This window comes from Eurosta solidaginis, chromosome X (genome assembly GCF_040869045.1).
Source record: "Eurosta solidaginis isolate ZX-2024a chromosome X, ASM4086904v1, whole genome shotgun sequence".
In the NCBI taxonomy this organism is placed as follows: domain Eukaryota; kingdom Metazoa; phylum Arthropoda; class Insecta; order Diptera; family Tephritidae; genus Eurosta; species Eurosta solidaginis.
In genome coordinates, this window is record NC_090324.1 from 179370915 (window position 1) to 179392712 (window position 21798).

At 40.1% G+C, this 21798-nt stretch overlaps 1 protein-coding gene across 3 annotated transcripts in view; it reads right to left on the reverse strand.

The window, feature by feature from the left end:
- The window catches only part of LOC137235445 (uncharacterized), a 900888-nt gene that overhangs the window by 518624 nt on the left and 360466 nt on the right, over positions 1–21798 (reverse strand). For all 3 annotated transcript variants that reach the window (XR_010947898.1, XR_010947897.1, XM_067758438.1), the window contains exon 2: positions 5316–5446. The gene's annotated coding sequence lies outside the window, so the exon portion shown is untranslated. The remainder of the gene's footprint in view (positions 1–5315; positions 5447–21798) is intronic.

Here is a 21798-nt window from a genome sequence, read left to right on the forward strand (position 1 = left end):
ACCGCTTCATGGGCCAATTCAAAGCGCTCGATATCCACTTCTGTTGGGTCGACCACTGCTCCCAAGCGTTGTACAATTCTTAGTGCTGCACGGTACTGTGAGAGAACTCGTTTACTTCCTCTGCTCCGTACCCTTCTCCACTCTTCTACTCCGTTTTCATTTGTGTGCTTCTCCAACACGGAGTTCATTGAATCAGCACTACTCTCGCTCCCCGAGTCCGACGCATCGCTTAATTCGTATTTGTCGTCCTTGAGTTGCGACTCAGTTCTCCTCCAGTAGAGGAAGTAAAAGAGCTCTCTCGCAGTACCGTGTAGCACTAAGAATTGTACAGCGCTTGGGAGCAGTGATCGAACCAACAGAAATGAAGATCGAGCGCTTGGAATGGGCCCATGAAGCGGTAGAAGTAGATCGACGGCAGTTCAAAATGTTTGCTGCGAAAAACCCTCGGTTCTGCAACCGGTACGAGGAGGAAGAAGCGTCGAATGGCAGAATGAAGAGGCAACGTTCGGCGAAAGGCGACAAGCCTGCTTTCAAGAGGCAGAAAGGATCAGTCCTAGAGCCGCGAGGCAGGGCAGTCGCATACACAAGACAAGTAGGCCCAAAGCTGTAAGAGAGATTGGCTCCAATAGCTAGGTAGCAACTACCGCGAAAGCTGCGAGTCAGAGGGAAGTTCCAATTACGGAAGTAGGAGATAAGCTCAAGGGAGATAACTCTAAGACTCCGGCTTTCTCGGGGGCGCTAAAGGTAGTTAACGCTAAGACTCCGGCTTTCTCGGAGGTGCCAAAGGGAGATAACACTAAGACTTCCAACCTTTGATTAGGGGGATGGTATAATGGTGTGAAGATGATGGCGTGCGACAACATAGCGAGCTTGCGGTGGCTGGAGGAAGTGGTTCCAAACCTCCAAAAGGCAAGGCATGAACGCGCGGTTTGAGGTGGTGGATAAAGCGCAAATCCCCACGGTACCAAAAGTTAAGGTATGGATACCATGCGTGATGAAGTCGGAGGATACACTGCGACTTCTGCAGAATCAGAAGCAGAACATACCGACACAGGATTGGAAGATACTTACTGTATCTCGGCCTACCGAGGATGGTCAGTCCTACATCTTCCAAATAAACAAGCAGGCGGAGGATATTTTGTACACGCAGCTTGGCAAAATGTCCTTTGGCACTGGGAAAATATACATGCGACTCAGGAAAAGAAGTCCCGAGGATAAAAACCGTAACACGCTAGAGGTGGGCGAAGTCGAAAAGGACCTCAAAAGTCTAAGGGAAAAAAGACAGGTGGAGGTCCCCGACGTCACCACGAACGTGCTAGAAGAGGACCAACGGCTAAATGGTGCTGTGACTCGCACAGAGGAACACCCGGCACAACAGTCATGAGAGGCTGAAGGGGGCCTCGAGTACTCTAAACCAAAAGGGCAAGGGGAGGACGATGACGTCAAGACGAAGGTGCTTGAGGGGGACAAACAGCCCAATGGTGCTGCGAGTCCTACAGATAAACCTTCAACACAGTAAAATGGCGTCGATCGAACTCCTAGTAACCCTTGAGGAGGGTTCGTTTGACGTGGCGCTGATCCAGGAGCCGTGGCTCTCTTTGGGAGGAAAGGTTTCTGGACTTAGCACGCGCGGGTGTGGCGTTTACTACGCGTAAACGGAAGGACGGGTGCGAGCTGTAGAAATGGTAAGGAAACAGCTGCATTCATATATGCTGCCTAATTACACCACTGAGGATCTCCTAGCGGTGGCCGTTGAGCAAAAGAATAAGCAGGAATTTATTCTGGCGTCCTGCTACATGGCCCATGCTGCGGAGGTTCCACCGATGGAGTCCAAAAGGCTAGTACAGGAGGAAGGGCGAATAGGGGGGTTGGTCATAGGCGTAGATGCAAATGCGCACCACAATGCGTGGGGAGGAGCAGATACAAACGAAAGAAGCGAATCTCGGTTTTGTTACATCCTGCAAACCAATTTGCAGATAGCCAACAGGGGAAATGTCCCTACATACATTGGATCAACATCCAGCAATGTTCTGGATATTACATTGAGCTCCGAGCGTGATATATCAAGGTATGATTGGATGGTTCTTGATAGACCATCCTTCTCCGACCATGCGTATATCAGTTTCAGCATCCCCCTAAAGAGGGTAGAGAAGGGAGGAACCTTTAGAAACCCTAGGTCAACGAACTGGACTAAATTCCAGAAACATGTGGAAAAAAACTGGGACAACCCAAAGAGGTTGCTAATGTAGAGGAACTGGAAGAGTCGAATGAATTCCTAACAAGGACGACTTTGACTGCGTATAACAAAGCTTGCCCTCTAAGAAGATTCAGAGGAAAAGCAAAGCCGCCATGGTGGAGCAATTAGCTGGGTCCTCTAAGAACACAGGTAAAACAAATGTTCAATCTCGCAAAGACCGCGGAAAGCGAAGCGTGTCGGGACGAGTACAGGGATCTACTGAGGATTTAAAAGCGTGAAATTACTAGGGCGAAGAGAAACTCATGGAAAAGTTTCTGTACGGACATAGAGTGCTCCAGCGAAACAGCACGGTTGAAAAAAGTCCTAACAAAGGGAAACATAGTTCAGGGACTAATAAAGAAGAGAATGGTCACGTAATAGTGAGGAATCCCTTGAGGAGCTTCTCGATACACATTTCCCATCGGGAGACGGTTTAGAAGAGCCAGCAGACATCACTCACGCTTCGATCACGGAGCTAGTAGTGCCGGGCTTGGTGACCGATAGCAAGATCGAGTGGGCAGTTAAGACGTTTTCTAAGTATAAATCGCCGGGCCCAGATGGTATATTCCAGGCCATTCTACAAGTCTCAAGTCGGGCGGTCGCGGAATGGCTTAAAATAATAGTCGATGGGTGCATAAGACTGAATCATGTACCGCACTCTTGGATAACTGCTCGTGTAGCTTCTCTACCAAAGGCAGAGAAGATTGGTCACGTGTATCCCAAAGACTATAGACCCATTAGCTTAACATCATTTCTGCTCAAAATCTTTGAGAGGCCGATAGATGTGTACATAAAGTCCAACGTGGATGAAAAGCTGCCCTCCACAACACAGCATGCGTACACCAAAGGCAAGTCGGTAGACACCGCATTGTATAGGGTGGTAATAAGCATAGAGAAATCCCTGGAATATAAGGAGTATGCTCTAGGAGTCTTCTTGGACATTGCCGGGGCTTTCAATAATGTTGCAAAATGGGCGATTATGGATGGTCTTAATTACATTAAAGTACATCCTGCCTTAATCAGACGGATCGGCTGCATGTTAAATTGCAGAAAGATTACATCACAATGGGGATTGTACGAGGCCACGAAATCAGAGGACAGGGGCACGCCGCAGGGAGGGGTGCTATCACCTCTGCTGTGGACGCTGGTCATCAACCAACTGCTCAGGCAATTCGATGAGGGACTTGTAAAACTTAAGGCTTACGCAGATGACGTTGCAATTGTCATAAGTGGAAAGTGCCTTCCAACGATTAGTTCTTTGATGGATCGGGCGCTTCGTTTTAGAGGTATGGTTCCTTAGGCAAAGTTTCTTATTTTGATCCCTAGAATATGATTTTCACAGAGCAATGGGCAATTTTTTTGCCTCCCCACAAATCGACTTGCCCTAATACATATGTATATTCCCGAAGCACTCAATTGCTTAGAAGTATTACCCATAATAGACGACCCCCAGGTAGGCGTGCTTACATAACTTAAGTTGATGAGATAAGTGCACAACCCGTTAACTATGGGAAAACTCATATGACAAACAATGAAGGCTATTCAGTGCACAAGTTTCCTTTTTCTGGATTTTTACCGTTTCAGGTATAACTGTCTTTTTTGGGATCTAGTATTGTAAACTTGAATTGAGGACATTCCATTGTTAGGTCACTGCACTTCATATTGAGCGAGGGCATAGAGACTTAAGTTGGCGATTGCCAAGAAAAACGCAAAATTTCGCAATGTTTTTTTTTATCTGAAACTATATGAAATTCTCTTTAATGTGTCGAAAAATTTTCTAAGCTTACCAAACTTTTAGTGGCTGTCTAAAACAAAAAAAAAACAAAAAATTAAAAAAAATGCTTACGTGGCTGAAACTTACCAATGCTGTTACAAACTACCCAAGTATGTTAAATAAAATAGTTTGAAGTCAAAACAATTATCGAGAAATCCACCACGTGGCCACAAAATTGGTTAAAAATTTTAGACTGTGAAATGATTTTTACACTTGATTCAATTATCCAAGTTTCATGATGCTTATCATGGCGATCGTGGGTTTTTTACTTTGCTGTGTATACATTTTCATAACAGTTGGTTATTAATCTGTTGCATGTCAAAACATTTTTGAGATTGGAGAACAGTGTTTTTTGGACTTTTGGCATCCTAAAAGTGAAAAAAGTTACACTGTGCGGCGTATACAAGCTTATCTGCGGATGCCAACGTAGTTACATAGGACAAACAGGACGGCAAATAAGAACGAGGTTCAGAGAGCATATTAGAGATTACAACAAAAAAAAACACGGAATCCAAACATTATACCATAGTCTAACTTCGCAAATCACATGGTTGAAAAAGAACGTTTCCCAACAAACATCAATAAAACAGTTAGTGTTCTTCACATACAAGCCAAAGTGCGACGTCTCAACATATTCGAAAACATGGAAAACTACAAACAGAAAACATTCGACAGTAGAATAATAAACGAACACGAAGAATAATAAACGAATGCGAAGAAACAAAGTAATCACATAGGTACTACAGACAAAGACACAACAACAAATAAAAACAAAACAATTAACGCACCAAAACAACAAACCCACAAACCAGGCAAAACAACTAAAATTACGGACTTTTACCTGCCTCAGTCAGCCTCACAAATCGATCAGTGAAAACCACCCTCTCTTCTGAATGAGCACACAGCAAATAGACATAGCTAAATATATCAATCAATTTTCAAAATACCTGCTCATGTACCTACGAAATATAAATACAGGACAAACAACAACAACAACAGATCACAACGAAAATCGACACTGATGATGGCACAACGCCGAAACCGGTTTATCTCGAAACCAAATTTGACAAGAGATGACCGAAAATAGTTCCAATATACATCATTTATCCACCCTGTAGGAAAATCAATAAAACAAAATAGGTCAGCCAAATGATACATTTGCTTCCGTGTAAATGTATGTTATTCATTTCTTAGAAATTTTCCTCAATTCAAAGTAATTTCTGAGGAAATGCATTTTAAGTTAGTGTTTTTAGTGTTCACTTGTTATAAAAAAATTATATTATTTACTTTTATCGATGTACTCACTTTGAATATTGCCTGTAAGGTTCGCCTTTGTAAATCCGTGAAAACAAGTCGTGGTTTTTTCGGTTGTGGCATGTGCTCTACGTCTGCTTCCTCTTTACGACGACATGCTCCATTTTCGGCAAAACTACCCCCTTTGGAAAAACAAAATACGTGATATAAAGAATATGACAAATAAGAATTGCTTCTAGTTGTGTTCATATATGGATTCCTAAAAAATGGCACCAAAAACTGAGAACGCCTCTTCGTTTGGTGGCTTCTCCTAACTATAAATTGGTTTGAATGGAAATCCTAACTGGCCCTTTTAAGAAAATATGAGAGCTTTCCACATTTTTATATAGATAGTACTTCCGGCACAAACAGGATCGATAACAAAAACTTTATCAAAAATTGAAGCAGCCAATTCTCTTTTCATATTTTTTTTTTTTTTTTTTTTCATTTTTCGCGCATAAATTACTGAGGTTTGCAGTGTCAAGTTTTGATGCGTTAGGGGTTAACTTTTTCTACATATATGGGCTAATCCAAAATAGGGTTCTCCACGAACCAATAATTAAAGGTGTCAGAATTTATTTTTATAACTTGACCATAAAGGTTAAATATATGTATGATATCGATAAAACATAGTTTCTATTTTCCCTTTATCCTGGACAGTGGAGTAGGATGTCCAAAAAAGGCTTTTCGGTTTTTTAATTGTATTATTATACTTGAAGCAGTTATCTTATTTTAATTTTTCTAGGCCTTTATTTGTCATTAATAAAAAAAAGTAAATGAAAATTTGGAAAATTGAGATCGAATTGAGATGAATTGAGAATAACTCTTAGTTTCCTTAAGTTTTGCATGCTTTAAAAAGCATTAAAACACAACTTATATTTCTTGTCGCGCCAGAACCGGTATGTGGTCATATGTAAGTACTTAAATGTTTAAAATTCCCAAAAAAATTTATGGACAAAGGCATTGTGGTAGCGCTTTGCAATCATTACAAAACGAACGAAAATTTATAGAGTTTCAAATATCTAACCCGCGTCAGGGTATTCTCTTCGAGGCAAAATTTATGTATGTACGCGTTAGGTGAAATGAACTGCCAAAATTTTCCACCACCAGATCTGAGATCAAAGCTCCCCTCAGTACTAAAGCGCAACAAGGAATAACTATAGTAAATATGTGTGTGAAATGTTTACTGTGACCATGTACCTTATTTGTCTAGGAAGCAATACTAATATTTAAATTTTACCCTTTCTTCTAATTTTCATTTCTTCTCACTTTTTGTTTACCTCTGTTTTTTTGTTTCTTTTTCACAGATTTCTAGTATATTGCAACCTGTTCGTATATTAGTTATTTATCATAAGTAATTTGTATTTGTTGTTTTTACATTTCTATTTTCAGCATACTTTATTTTTTCTTCGCATCTTTCTTGATTATCTCTTTGATTGCAGTACATTTATGGATACATTTATGTTTTAATTTCTGTGTCAATGCGCTTTATAATTGTCGCCCTTTCGGCTAATGATGTTTGATCTAAGCGCCAGTATGAAATGAGCCTATAGTAATCTCGAAAACCACTAAATATTAATTGCTTTTCGTTGATACATTTTTTCTAAAATTAACAAATTTTTAAATTAGAATAGAAGAAAGAAAAAATTTAGACAACTGCCAAGGCTCGTTGCACAGATCCATTTCGGGGACTGCTAAAGTCCTTCATCGGCAAGGTTTAGGCGCCTCTGCTATAACCATAGGTATCACAGCGGTTCTTTGTTTGTGTTCATTACTTCTAGGTTTATCCTGTTTCTTTCCAATTGATTTTCACAGCGCTGCGACATATGTTGCAGAAACGATGTGAAAATTGGACTTGCTTTATGGCAATGATGCCATAGAGTCATATTCATTGACACTTTTTCCCCGTGCTCTTTTCCTAGTGCTCTGGGATGTACTAACAATTTTTGTTGTTATATCGGCCTACTAATTTGTAATTTCACGGGATCGAATCGAGCTCAAGGCCTAACAATAATTATTTTATTTTATTATTGGTATGATACATTTTTTCTTGAATGAAAAAATTGTTTAAATTGGAATAGAAGAAAGAAAAATTTAGACAACTGCCAAAGCAGACTGTATAGATCCATTATTTCGGAAACTGCTAAATTCCTTCAACGGCATTGTTCAAGACGCCGCTGCTATAACTATTCAGCTATCACAGCGGTTGTTTGTTTGTCTTCATTATTTCTACTTCTATCCTGTTTATTGCCAATTGATTTTACAGCGCTGCGTCATCTGTTGCAGAAACGATGCGAAAGTTGGACTTATTTTATGCCAATGATGCCATAGTGGCATATTTATTGACACCTTTTCCTCGTGCTCTGTTGTTATAACGGCCTACTAACTTGTAAGTTCACGGGTTCGAATCGAGCTCAAGGCCTAACAATAATTATTTTATTTTATTATTGGTGTGATAAATTTTTTCTTAAATGAAAAAATTGTTTAAATTAGAATAGAAGAAAGAAAAAATTTAGACAACTGCCAAAGCAGACTGTATAGATCCATTATTTCGGGAACTGCTAAATTCCTTCAACGGCATGGTTTAGGCGCCGCTGCTATAACTATTCAGCTATCACAGCGGTTGTTGTTTGTCTTCATTATTTTTATTTCTGTCCTGTTTCTTGCCAATTGGTTTTACGGCGCTGCGACATCTGTTGCAGAAACGATGCGAAAGTTGGACTTATTTTATGCCAATGATACCAAAGTGTCATATTCATTGACACTTTTTCCCCGTGCTCAGGGATGTATTAACAATTTTTGTTGTTATATCGGCCTACTAACTTGTAAATTCGCGAGTTTGAATCGAGTACAAGGCCTAACAATAATTATTTTATCTTATTATTGTTATGATACAGTTATTCTTAAATAATTTTTGTTGTTATATCGGCCTACTGATTTTAAGATCGCGGGTTCGAATCGAGCTCAAGGCCTAACAATAATTTTTTATCATTATTATTGTTATGATAAATTTTTTCTTAATTGAAAAAATTTTTAAATTAGAATAGAAGAAAGAAAAAATTTAGACAACTGCCAAAGCTCGTTGTATAGATCCATTTCGGGAACTGCTAAATTCCTTCATCGGCAACGTTTAGGCGCCGCTGCTATAACCATTCAGCCATCACAGCGGTTTTTTGTTTGTCTTCATTAATCCTACTTCTATTCTGGTTCGTGCCAATTGATATTCACAACACTGCGACATCTGTTGCAGAATGGCTGTGAAAATTGGACTTGTTTGTTGGCAATGCTGCCATAGTGTCATATTTTATTGACACTTTTTTCCCCGTGCTCTGGGATGTATTAACAATTTTTGTTGTTATATCGGCCTACTGATTTTAAGATCGCGGGTTCGAATCGAGCTCAAGGCCTAACAATAATTTTTTATCATTATTATTGTTATGATAAATTTTTTCTTAATTGAAAAAATTTTTAAATTAGAATAGAAGAAAGAAAAAATTTAGACAACTGCCAAAGCTCGTTGTATAGATCCATTTCGGGAACTGCTAAATTCCTTCATCGGCAACGTTTAGGCGCCGCTGCTATAACCATTCAGCCATCACAGCGGTTTTTTGTTTGTCTTCATTAATCCTACTTCTATTCTGGTTCGTGCCAATTGATATTCACAACACTGCGACATCTGTTGCAGAATGGCTGTGAAAATTGGACTTGTTTGTTGGCAATGCTGCCATAGTGTCATATTTTATTGACACTTTTTTCCCCGTGCTCTGGGATGTATTAACAATTTTTGTTGTTATATCGGCCTACTGATTTTAAGATCGCGGGTTCGAATCGAGCTCAAGGCCTAACAATAATTTTTTATCATTATTATTGTTATGATAAATTTTTTCTTAATTGAAAAAATTTTTAAATTAGAATAGAAGAAAGAAAAAATTTAGACAACTGCCAAAGCTCGTTGTATAGATCCATTTCGGGAACTGCTAAATTCCTTCATCGGCAACGTTTAGGCGCCGCTGCTATAACCATTCAGCCATCACAGCGGTTTTTTGTTTGTCTTCATTAATCCTACTTCTATTCTGGTTCGTGCCAATTGATATTCACAACACTGCGACATCTGTTGCAGAATGGCTGTGAAAATTGGACTTGTTTGTTGGCAATGCTGCCATAGTGTCATATTTTATTGACACTTTTTTCCCCGTGCTCTGGGATGTATTAACAATTTTTGTTGTTATATCGGCCTACTGATTTTAAGATCGCGGGTTCGAATCGAGCTCAAGGCCTAACAATAATTTTTTATCATTATTATTGTTATGATAAATTTTTTCTTAATTGAAAAAATTTTTAAATTAGAATAGAAGAAAGAAAAAATTTAGACAACTGCCAAAGCTCGTTGTATAGATCCATTTCGGGAACTGCTAAATTCCTTCATCGGCAACGTTTAGGCGCCGCTGCTATAACCATTCAGCCATCACAGCGGTTTTTTGTTTGTCTTCATTAATCCTACTTCTATTCTGGTTCGTGCCAATTGATATTCACAACACTGCGACATCTGTTGCAGAATGGCTGTGAAAATTGGACTTGTTTGTTGGCAATGCTGCCATAGTGTCATATTTTATTGACACTTTTTTCCCCGTGCTCTGGGATGTATTAACAATTTTTGTTGTTATATCGGCCTACTGATTTTAAGATCGCGGGTTCGAATCGAGCTCAAATTCTTAAATAATTGTTAGGCCTTGAGCTCGATTCGAACCCGCGATCTTAAAATCAGTAGGCCGATATAACAACAAAAATTGTTAATACATCCCAGAGCACGGGGAAAAAAGTGTCAATAAAATATGACACTATGGCAGCATTGCCAACAAACAAGTCCAATTTTCACAGCCATTCTGCAACAGATGTCGCAGTGTTGTGAATATCAATTGGCACGAACCAGAATAGAAGTAGGATTAATGAAGACAAACAAAAAACCGCTGTGATGGCTGAATGGTTATAGCAGCGGCGCCTAAACGTTGCCGATGAAGGAATTTAGCAGTTCCCGAAATGGATCTATACAACGAGCTTTGGCAGCTGTCTAAATTTTTTCTTTCTTCTATTCTAATTTAAAAATTTTTTCAATTAAGAAAAAATTTATCATAACAATAATAATGATAAAAAATTGTTGTAAGGCCTTGAGCTCGATTCGAACCCGCGATCTTAAAATCAGTAGGCCGATATAACAACAAAAATTGTTAATACATCCCAGAGCACGGGGAAAAAAGTGTCAATAAAATATGACACTATGGCAGCATTGCCAACAAACAAGTCCTATTTTCACAGCCATTCTGCAACAAATGTCGCAGTGTTGTGAATATCAATTGGCACGAACCAGAATAGAAGTAGGATTAATGAAGACAAACAAAAAACCGCTGTGATGGCTGAATGGTTATAGCAGCGGCGCCTAAACGTTGCCGATGAAGGAATTTAGCAGTTCCCGAAATGGATCTATACAACGAGCTTTGGCAGTTGTCTAAATTTTTTCTTTCTTCTATTCTAATTTAAAAATTTTTTCAATTAAGAAAAAATTTATCATAACAATAATAATGATAAAAAATTATTGTTAGGCCTTGAGCTCGATTCGAACCCGCGATCTTAAAATCAGTAGGCCGATATAACAACAAAAATTGTTAATACATCCCAGAGCACGGGGAAAAAAGTGTCAATAAAATATGACACTATGGCAGCATTGCCAACAAACAAGTCCAATTTTCACAGCCATTCTGCAACAGATGTCGCAGTGTTGTGAATATCAATTGGCACGAACCAGAATAGAAGTAGGATTAATGAAGACAAACAAAAAACCGCTGTGATGGCTGAATGGTTATAGCAGCGGCGCCTAAACGTTGCCGATGAAGGAATTTAGCAGTTCCCGAAATGGATCTATACAACGAGCTTTGGCAGTTGTCTAAATTTTTTCTTTCTTCTATTCTAATTTAAAAATTTTTTCAATTAAGAAAAAATTTATCATAACAATAATAATGATAAAAAATTATTGTTAGGCCTTGAGCTCGATTCGAACCCGTTATTCTTAAATGAAAAAATTGTGTAAATTAGATTAGAAGAAAGAAAAAATTTACACAACTGCCAAAGCTCCTTGTATAGATCCATTTCGGGAGCTGCTAAATTCCTTCATCGGCAACGTTTAGGCGCCGCTGCTATAACCATCCAGCTATCACAACGGTTGTTCTTTTGTCTTCATTATTTCTACTTCTATCCTGTTTCTTTCCAATTGATTCTCACAGCGCTGCGACATCTGTTGCAGAAACGATGTGAAAATTGGACTTTTTTTATGGCAATGATGCCATAGTGTCATATTCATTGACACTTTTTCCGAGTGCTCTGTGATATACTAACAATTTTTGTTGTTATATCGGCCTACTAACTTGTAAGCTCGCTGGTTTGAATAGAGCTCAAGGCCTAACAATAATTATTTTATCATATAATTTTTATGATACATTTTTTCTTAAAAGAAAAAATTGTTTAAATTAGAATAGAAGAAAGAAAAAAGTGAGGCAACTGCCAAAAATCGTTGCATATATCCTTTTCGGGAACTGATAAATTTCATCGGCAACATTTAGGCGCCGCTGCTATAACCATTCATCTATCACAGCGGTTGTTTTATGTCTTCATTACTTCTACTTCTATCCTGTTCCTTGCCAATTGTTTTTACAGCGCTGCGACATCTGTTGCTGAAACGATGAAAAAATTTGACTTGTTTTATGGCAATGAAGCCGCAGCGTCATATTCGTTGACTTTTCCCCCGTGCTCTGGGATGTACTAACAATTTTTGTTGTTGTATCGACATACTGACTTGTAAAATCGCGGGTTCGTAACGAGCTCAAGCCCTAACAATAATTATTTTATCTTATTATATATAGAATTATGTTTTTCGATTCGAGCTCACGGTCAGAACAATAATTTTATTCTAATGATAATTATTGTTTTTTTCTTCTGAAAAATGGGATGCATTCAAGCTGATTCTAGGGGCTTATAAGAAACTGCTAAGGTTGTCGAAGAGGACCTCCTGGCGGAAATTTTGTAGCGAAATCGATACGGTGTCTGAGGGATCTAGGCTCAGAAGAGTGCTCTCTGGTGCTCCAAAATGTGTCCCGGGATGCCTGCAAGGATCTGATGGGACATGGACAGATTCGGTAGAGAGCATCCTTTGCCTGCTCCTGAGTACGCACTTTCGGGGCGCTAGTAATGAAGTAATGAACTGGAGGGAGACTCATACTGACGAGCCGTATGAGGTAAAGTTCATAACTATGGGTAAAATTAAATGATCTCTAACGTCGTTAAAGTCCTTCAAAGCACCAGAGCTGGATGGGTCGGCTCTGGTACAACTCCAGCAAACAATTGAGCTGAGTTCTTTGTGGTTGTGTAACAGTTTCAAAGGAGTTTGTGCTCTTAACCATATTCCACGGGGTTGGAACGATTCCAGGGTCACCTTTATACCAAAAGCTGGAAGGACGTGTCACGTGACCCCTAAATACTTCAGACCGATTTGTCTGACAGCCTTCCAGCTGAAGACACTCGAGAAGTTAATGGACTCTACACTAAGGGAGTCCTTGGAGGGAAGTTATCGACATCCCAGCATGCATATATGAAAAGGAAGTACACGGAGACGGCCTTGCATTCAGTTGTCTCCCAGATCGAGAAATCCTTGGCGTACAAGGACTTCACACTCATAGATTTTCTCGACATTGAGGGAGCTTTTAACAACGTTACGCCCTCTGCGATAACTGATGCAATAATCGGCTTGGGGCCGATCCGGGGCTAGTGAAACTTGTTCAGCAGTTACTGTTGCGAAGAAAGGTTCATGCTAACCTGGCAAGCTCTACGCTGGTCAAACACATACTGAGATGTACCCCACAGGGTGGGGTGCTTTCTCCATTTCTATGGGTTAATGAGCTCTTGGTTTTTCTTTAGAAGGACGGTTGCGGCATATGCTGATGACCATGCGCTGTTAGCGGGAAGTTTCCGCAGACACTATGCGATATAATACAAACAAAGTTGAGACTGCTAGAGAACTGGATCAGGAGTAAAGGTCTATCGGTCAATTCAGCCAAAACTGAACTGGTTCTATTCACCAGGAAATATAAAATCCCTACGGTGCAGCTGCCGGTGCGGGTATGATCCTGCCGCTGAGGGACTCTGCCAAATACCTAGGAGTAATTTTAGATAGGAAACTATCCTGGAGGGAAAATGTTCAGGAGCGTGTGAAAAAAGCAACGGTGGCACTGTACAGATATAGAGAAGCTGTTGCGCGAAGATGTGGACTATCACCGGATATTACCCTGTGGCTGTACACTCCTGTGGTTAGACCAATCCTTTTATAGGGGACAGTGGTGGACGAGCTGAGATACTAAATCAAACCTACGGGTATTGCAGAAGGTACAAAGAAGTGCTCTGGATTCGCCTTCGTCGAACTAATGCGCTCCGACTTTATTTTTCATTCTGAAGTACGGGGTTATTATCCCGGATAGGGACTATTGGTTGAGGGAGCCGCCGGACCTGAGCCGTAGGCTGCAGATATATACTGACGGCTCCAAACTGGATAATAAGGTGGGTAGCAGTGTCTTTGCACCTCAAATAGGGTCCAATCTATCATTTAGCCTACCCGATCATTGCAGCGTCATGCAGGCGGAGGTGGCTGCTATAATTGAGGCCGCTGATCACCTGGGCAAAGCTGCCCACGGCTTTATCCCAATTTGTATTTACTCTGACAGCTGACTGCTGCACTGAAAGCACATAGATCGGTCACATGTAAATCCAGGGCAGTAGAGAAGTGCCGCAAATCTCTTTACGAGATCGCTGAGCAAACTTCCATCAGTCTGGTGTGGGTGCCTGGACACTCGGATATACCGGGCACTGAGATGGCTGGTGAACTTGTAAGAGGGGGCACATCCGTTCCGCTTTCATCGTTCTGGAAGGGATTGAGGATGCCGCTCGGTACCTGTAAGCTCATTTTGAAAGGGAGTTTCCTTAGGGAAGCGGGTGTGAGATGGAGCAATCTTGAATCCTGCTACCACTCTAAGCTCGTGTGGCCTGAATGCGATACGAGGCGCACAAGAAGTATACTTCTTCTTGGAAGGGGGGCATATCTGTGCTGGTTGGAATTATAACAAGCAGCATAGAAATCGAGAGGCACGCACAATGGCTGGAGGAGCTGCAAAGACGAAGAGGAGATAGAAACAATCAAGCATTTTCTATGCGATTGTCCCGCGCTTTGGCACAAGGGGAAGAAATCTCTGCGATCTCCCTTCTTTGGCGCTCTTTGTGATCTGGCTAAGTTGGAACCTAAGAAACTCCTGGCGTTTGTTGTTTGAGTAGGGGAGAGATCCACGTGGTATCACAATGGGACTTTTTGGGCCTAAGTGCACTGGTACTCGCACCGGTGGCCACTCTAACCTAACCTATTGTTTTTTTTTTAATATTTCTAAATTTTAAAAATTGTATTTTGTTTTTGGAATAGTAAGTAGAAAATTTTTCAAACAAACTGCCTTAGCTGCGCAGGTAGATCCATTTTGAAGGGTGCCGAGCCTTCATCATGCGAACCCTTTAGGCACGCTGCGCTAACTATTTATGTAGCTATACAGCGGTGGTTTTTTTGACTGATAAATTTGTACTTCTATTCCTCCTTCCCTCACTAGGGTAGACACCTTGTCTTTAGTGTGAGTGCTTAGTCGAACTCCATAGCGCCCGACTATGAGGCGCAGCTGTTTAGGACTGCCATCTATGCCGTTTCGCCTTATAGGAGGGCGGCGGGATGTCGGTGACCAAGAACTGCCAACCCCTAATCCAGGGTGTTATGCGGAATTTTCCAACGCCTGGGAGCAGTGGTTGAACCAACAGAAGTGGAGGTCGAGTGCTTGGAATGAGCCCATGAGGCGGTAGAAGTAGGCCGAAAGCAGTTCGAAAGCATAATGGTGTGAATATGATAGCGTGCGACAACATCGCGAGCTTGCGGTGGCTGGAAAAAGTGGTTTTAAGCCTCTAAGGCAAGGCACGAACCCGCGGATTGAGGTGGTTGATAAAGCTAAAATCCACACGGTACCAAAATTTAAGGTGCGGGTACCATGCATGATGAAGTCGAAGGATACACTGCGACTTCTGCAGAATCAGAATTCGAACATACCGACAGAGGATTGAAAGGTACTTACTGTATCACGGCATAAGGAGGGTCAGTTCTAAATCTTCTAAATAAATAAGCAGGCGGAGGATATATTGTACACGCAGCTTGGCAAAATGTCCTTTGGTACAGGCAAAGAAGTCCCGAGGATAAAAATCCTAATACGCTAGAAGTGGGCGAAGTCGAAAAGGGCCTCAAAAGCCGAAGAGAAAAAGGACAAGTGGACATTACTACGCGTAAACGGAAGGACGGGTGCAAGTTGTAGTAATGGTAAGGAAACAGCTGCATTAATATATGCTGCCTAATTGCACCACTGAGAACCTCGTAGTGGTGGCCGTTGAGCAAAAGAATAAGCGGGAATTTATCCTTTCATCCTGCTACATGGCCCATGCTGCGGAGGTTCCACCGATGGAGTGCAAGAAGCTAGTACAGGGCAAAGGGCGGTTGGTCATAGGCGCGGATGCAAATGCGCACCATAAAGCGCGTAGTGGAGCAGATACGAACGAGAGAGGCGAAACTCTATTTTGTTACTTCCTGCAATCTTCTGGATATTATGATTGAGCCCCGAACGTGATATATCAAAGCATGATTGGATCCTTCTCTGACCATGCGTATTATCAGCTTCAGGATCTCCCTAAAGGGGCAGAGAAGGGAGGAACCTAGGTCAAAGAACTGAACTAAATTCCAGAAAGAGGTAGAAACAAAACTGGGACAACCCAAAGAGGTAGCCAATGTGGAGGAACTGGAGGAGTCTAAAGAATTCCTAACAAAGGCGCTTATATTAAAGCTCCACTCTAAGAAGATTCACAGGAAAACCAAAGCCGCTATGGTGGAGCAATGAGCCGAGTCTTCTAAGAAGGCAGGTGAAAGAAATGTTTAGGTAAGCAAAGACAGAAAGCGGAAAGCGAAGTGTGTCGGGACGAGTACAGGGATCTACTGAGGATCTACAAGCGTGATATTTCCAGGGCGAAGAGAATCTCACGGACATAGAGTGCTCCAGCGAAACAGCATGGTTGAAAAAAGTCCTAGAAAAGGGAAACATAGTCCAAGGACTAATAGCGAAAGAGAACGGGAAATGGTCATGTAATAGTGAGGAATCCCTTGAGTTGCTTCTCGGTACACATTTCCCATCGGGTTGAGAAGAGCCAGCAGACAGCACTCACACTTCGATCACGGAGCGTTTCTAATTTTAAATCGCCGGGCCCAGATGGTATATTCCCGGCGGTGCTACAAGTTTCAAGTAGAGCGGTCTGGAATGACTTAAAATAATATTCGATGCATAAGACTGACTCATGAACCACACTCTTGGAAAACTGCTCCTGCAGCTTTCCTACCAAAGGCGGGGAAGATCGGTCACGTGTATCCCAAAGACTATAGACCCATTAGCTTAACATCATTTCTGCTCAAAACATTTGAGAGGTTGATAGATGTGTACATAAAGTCCAACGTGGATGAAAAGCTGCTCTCCACAACACAACATGCGTACACCAAAGGCAAGTCGGTAGACACCGCTTTGCATAGGGTGGTAATAAGCATAGAAAACGCCCTGGAATATAAGGAGTATGCTCTAGGACTCTTGTTAGTCATTGCCGGGGATTTCAGTAATGTTTCTACATGGGCGATTATGGGTGGGTTTAATTACATTAAAGCACATCCAGCCTTAACAAGGTGGAACGGTTGCACGTTAAATTACAGGAAGATTACATCACAATCGGGATTGTACGAGGCCACGAAATCAGCGGTCAGGGGCACGCCTCAGGGAGGGGTGCTGTCACCTCTGCTGTGGACGCTGGTCATCAACCAACTGCTCAGGCGATTCGATGAGGGACCCGTAAAACTTACGGCTTACGCAGATGACGTTGCAATCGTCATAGGTGGAAAGTACCTTCCAACGATTAGCTCCTTGATGGATCGGGCGCTTCGGGATATTCATACCTAGGTATCTAATGTCGGGTTAAAAGTCAACGCGGAGAAGACGGATATCGTCTTGTTTACAAAGAGGTACAAGGTCCCAAAAAAGAGTTAGGAGGGGTGACCTTACAGGAGAAACCTTGCACAAAATATCTAGGAATCATCCTAGACAGTAAGCTGTCATGGAAGCTCAACGTGGAGGAGAGGGTGAAGAAGGCTTTCTCATTGGGTTTTTACAGCGATTTTAAGCCCCACGCTATACTATGGAGTTCTTGTTTAGTGGAAAGCCACACAAAAACAACCAACCTCAAAAAATTAGAGGGGGTATGCAGTCTCTCAATACTTAGCATTACGGGAGCCCTGAAAACAACTCCGACGGCTGCACTGTATGCCATTCTGCACATTCCACCTGTAGACCTGGTAGCAAAGAACATATCGTTAACAACTGCAACCAGGCTCGGTGCCTCGAGGCAGCTTGAGCGCCGACCATACGGCCATAGTAGTATAGCGCCATCAATCACAAGACGAACAGACTACCTGATTCCCTATCTGCGCTTCGAGGGAGATCTTAAGGCAACAATAGAGGTGGACGGTTGGCGCAAGGGTGCATAAATGGCGGACGAGCCGATACCTGTGTACACAAATGGTTCCAAGTTAGTGGAAGGAATAGGGTCTGCGGTATACTGTGCTGATCCGGAAATAAACAGATCATACAAGCTGCCGGATTACTGCGTTTTCCACGCGGAAATATTAACCGTAACCAAAGCAGTAGAAATCCTGGAAGAGAATAGATTAAGCTGCAACCGTGTTAACTTCTATATTGACAGTCAAGCAGCAATTAAGGCAATAATCTCGCATAGCACATCAACTAAATGCGTGTTGGAGTGCAAGCAGTCCCTGGAGAGAATCGGGATAGGGAGAAGCATACATCTATATTGGGTCAAAGGGCATATGGGAATAGATGGGAACGAAAAAGCAGATGAAATAGCTAAAAAGGGCGCATTCCTTGAAGCTTACTCCATAGACGTCCTAATTAGACTGGGCGAGATTAAGCGAAGGCGAGAGGTGCACATGATCGACCCAGCAGGAAAGGCGTGGATTCAAGTGCCTGGCTGTAAAATGTCGAGGATTGTGTGTAGATCTTAAAACCTTAGACTAACAAACACTGACTTCTGGCGTCACGTGTCTTTAAATTAGGCTTGGTCAGTGATAGCAGATGTAGGAAGTGCGGGTTGGAGGAGGAAACGATCGAGCACGTTCTGTGCTCGTACCCTGCGATTGCCAGGCTAACCCTCCAGCTATTAGGAGTGATACAGTTGTCAGATCTAGAAGCAGCAAGTGGCTTAAGTCCTAGGAAACTTCTAGTATTTGCCAAGAGGACGGAGTTATTTTATAACATAGGTCCTAGTTTTTAATAGGGTTTTTAAGTTTAGTCGTTAAAAAAATTTCTGGAAACACTACGGACTCATTCAGTCCATGTGAGGTCCTCATGGATCGGCCAGTTCAACCTAACCTAACCTATCCCTCCTTATCAACTATATTTAATCAGCGTTGCGCCATTTGTTGTAAATCACTGATAATGCTGGATTTGTTTATTGTCAATTACTTTGTTTGACATACACAAGTGCTCTTGGTTTATTAACAATTGTTTTTTTTTTTAACGGCCTATTGATAAATGATTCAAGGTTCGACACGAGCTCAAGGACAGAACGATATTTTTCTAATGATAACACTAGTCAACAAGAGAAATTACTTTGAAGTCCAACTATACAATTTCGATGTATTATGGCCCCCTAAGTTCAAAAACACCCAAAATTTAAAATTCTTTGGATACGATTTTTTTTTCTTTTTCTAAAATCAAGAATTTTCACAGAGGTCTTTCCATTTATTTTATCATATCTTGGAAATTACTTATCTAAATTCGTTGAGAGAAACACCAGTGGATTCACCACACAATTTTCTTCAAGTCTTGATAAGAAAATTTTTTTATATGACCGACGGTTGTGGAGTTATTCACATAAAAATATAAAAAAAGTTTTTTTTGCAAAATCGACCATTTTTTATTTTTTAAAAACTTACCATTTTTATTCCACGGTCATAAAACCGTAAACATTATAAATAATTGAAACCCTATTTCGTGAAAATACATGAATAAATGTTGGTTTTATTGACAATAAAGTGAAAATACCCAATTTAGCGAAAATTTGTATATCAAGCCTATTATTGTTTTTGACATACAAATTATTTAGGTATAACAATTTGCGCAACTTTGTCTTTTTAAAGCTTACTACGGGCATCGCCAGAGATGAGAAAACTCCATAATGACACTCAAGAAATTTTTCCCCGTCAATTTTTCTTAAGGCAAAACGCAGATCATAAGAAAATACTGTATGGAAAATTTAAGTTGCCAACGCGGGTTTTCGTAAGAAAGAAGTATGGTCATATATATTTGTTATAAAAAATATACAACTTTTTCCTTGAGGCATTTCTTGCGATGTTCTTAGAATGCTTAACTCATAAAAACAAAACAATAAATTATCACTCCGTCACAGAAACTGTTATACCTACCTACGGAACATCTCAGCCTGCACAGGCCATTTCCCATAGCATATACAGTTTTTTTGAAACCCCCTTTTTTTAAACCCTTTCGCAGGTAGTGGTTAAAAAATTTACAGACACACTAGATGCCTGCCGTGTATGGTATATTGTCGCCGAAGTGGCCTGTGACTATTTAAAGTAATTCATTTAGTTCATTCAATGTTATTTAACTAATATTCCTGATCACGAAAAGTCGAGTTGTCAACAACGCCAAAAAACTATTAATTGGTTAGTGAATTTAAAAAAAAATGAATAATAACAGTAGAAAATTTGTCTGCAAAAATGACCCGAATATATTTTGTTATGTATGTGGTCTTTACACTACAGCAAAAGGGCGGAGAAATTTCACTATTTTACTCCAAAATTCATATAAGGATTATTCATATAAGGAAATGCATTTCTTACACTTCCATTTGGATTTTTTCCCTTCAAGTCTTGGTGATGTGAGTGACGAGCATGGAGAACGATTTCACCAACAACTTAAGTCAATGGAGGAGCGTTATCAAGGAAACTGGAACGAAAATATGATGGGGGATTATAATTGGTTTCTTATACGAGAATCAAATTCAGAAAATTACAGTAGATAAGCAAAAAGTAGGACCTATTTTTAAATATTTCAAGTACTAAATTTTGTAGAATTTCTTTAATAAAGGTATCTTAAATAGCTAAATAAAAAAAAAAATATTAAAAATATGTATTTTCCCTTCATTCACTTAATTGTTAATAATATTACCGTTTATCCATGGATTTTCATGAAATAAAGCTTGCCTTATTTGGAATATTCACAGTTTTACGATCATCTAATAAAAGATGTAAGTCTCTGTCTCTTTCGATTTTTTACGAATTAAAGAAGAAAAAAAAATGGAAATTTTTAATACAAAAAATCGATTTTTTTTATAATGCGATGCCAGTAACTCTGAAACCAATAAGTATTTAAAAATGGTATTTAAACAATTTTAAGGTAATTTAATTTGATATTATATGCTGTTTTCTCCAACAAAATCGGACAACCCGTTCCAGAGATATGATAAAATCAATAAGGGAGATTTTCAAAAAAGGCAAATTTTAGAAAAAAAAAACAAAAAATTATCCATAGAATTTTATATTTCGACCATTTTTATAATTAGGGGCTATAGCAAATAAAAGAAAATAGTGGTGATCCAGGGTAACGCAAAAAGTTTAATTTTGTAGAGCAGTGTAATTATTGTTTTTTTTTTAATTTTCCTAAATTTGAAAAATTGTATTTTGTTTTTGGAATAGTAACTAGACAAATTTTCAGACAGCCTGCGTTAGCTGCACAGATATATCCATTTCGAAAGATGCTAAGCCTTCATCATCAGTACGCTTTAGGCACGCTGCGCTAACCATTTAGCTATACAGCGGTGGTTTGTTTGACTAATAAGTTGCTACTTCTATTCCCCCTTACCAATTATATTTAATCAGCGTTGCGCCATCTGTTGCAAATCACTGATAATGCTGAATTTGTTTATTGTCAATTACTTTGTTTGAGATTCCTAAGTGCTCTTGGTTTATTAACAATTGTTTTTGTTTTTATCGCCCTATTGATAAATGATTCAAGGTTCGATTCGAGCTCGATGCCAGAATATTTATTTTTTTTCTAATGTTAATTATTGTTTTTTTTTAATATTTCTAGATTTGAAAAATTGTATTTTTTGTTTGGAATATTAAGTAGAAAATTTTTCAGACAACCTACCTTAGCTGCGCATATAGATCCATTTCGAAGGGTGCTAAGCCTTCATCATCAGTACGCTTTACGCACGCTGCGCTAACCATTTAGCTATACAGCGGTGATTTTTTTGA